A 1,646-nucleotide genomic window follows, 5' to 3' on the forward strand; every position below is an offset into this window, starting at 1 on the left:
CTTTTCAAAGCATTAGAAAAAATGCTTTGAAAAGTTAAAAAAAAAAAGTTGGCCACACCCACCCAGGCACATTTACCCCCCCCCCCAAGCCACGCCCACAGAACCAGTAGCAACAAATTTTACATTTCACCCATGGGCTCAATTATGGTCTTAACTCAAGGACTATATCTGTACTATAAATCAGTGTTTCTCAGCCTTGGTAACTTTAAGAACTGTGGATTTCTAGTCCCAAAACTTCAACATGGCTGGCTGGGGAATTCTGGAAGTTGAAGTCCACAGGTTGAGACAGCACTGCTATGAATCATTCCATTGAAAGGGCCTCCCTTTGTGCACTTGATGATTTTTAAAAGAAGTTTATCCCAAACTAAAACAACCAAGTCTGTGTGAGCAATCTTGCAGCCTGAGGGAAAGTATCTTCTCAGCTTCCATAAGGCACCTGGAGCACGGCAGCAACAAAAGCATATGTAGATTCAATGAAGATATTAAAATATTTGTTTCTGGCAATGCAACAAACATGAATTAAGGCAGTCATTAAGTTGTAAAGGGAGGCAGCTTCAACCGAATGATTTATATCAGTGTTGGAAGAAATATCCATCTAGTTCAATTCCAAGCTGGGAGAAAGATACTGGAAACGACATGAAGGCTGATTGGAAAGAGAGGTTTATTGATGAAGCAGATCCACATGTGATTCTGGGCAGCTGACAAAATGGAGTTGAGAGTGGGTGGGTTTTTATACCTTCTTTGGGCTTTGTATTTGAGCTTCCTATTCCTGTGCAAGAACATGTCCTTTAATATTCTACTGGCTGTTGTCAGATTCCTATGGGGGTCATGTAGGGGTTATGTGGGAGTCATAGCTGGCTCTACAGGCAAAAGAAGAAATGCAAATCCTAGGTGCTTGTCTGAGCTAATCTGAGCTTGGACTGCTCTGGGGGTGGCACAATGAAGGGGCTTGTGTTCTGAAAGGGTGTTGGACAATTTCTATTGTGGCTAACGGCTTTCGTCCTATGTTGGATCTTGGGTGAGGGGTTGCGTCTAATCCTACCATTCTGCCTTTGTTAGCTGTCTGCAAGGAGTTTCGAAATATCCTGCCTCGAATGGATTTCTGCTTGCAGTATTTGCTTTGCTTATGAACAGAGCTATCTAGAGAGTTGTCTTCCTCTTTCAATAAGCTCTTTATCTCTTAAGTGCTGGCAGCTGCTGTAGGCTATGAAGAAAAACGTGGGGGCTGTCTCTAAAAACACATTTCTCCATTTCTCATTTAGGGAAATATAATATTCTACCTTTTTTAAATATTTCCTAAAATATTTCATTCTTCTGAGGGTGGGGGGCTTCCCACAGCAGTGTTTGGCAACTTTTAAGACCTGTGGACTTAAACTCCCAGCATGGCTGGCTGAGGAATAATGAGAGTTAAAGACTCCATAGGTCTTAAAAGTTGTCAAGGTTGAGAAACACCCTGCTGTGGGAAGCCCCACACGCCCAGAAGAATGAAGTATTTTAGGAAATATTTAAAAAAGGTAGAATATTATATTTCCCTGATTTTATATTCCTCCACAAGCTGGCAAGTTTGAAGACCTCTGGTTAAAGGCAACGAAACATAGGGAAAATAAGGACAGCTCTCCCCCTCTTTTTCCCCCCTCTCCCACTGT

This window comes from Pantherophis guttatus, chromosome 2 (genome assembly GCF_059756535.1).
Source record: "Pantherophis guttatus breed Tessera chromosome 2, ASM5975653v1, whole genome shotgun sequence".
NCBI lineage: Eukaryota > Metazoa > Chordata > Lepidosauria > Squamata > Colubridae > Pantherophis > Pantherophis guttatus.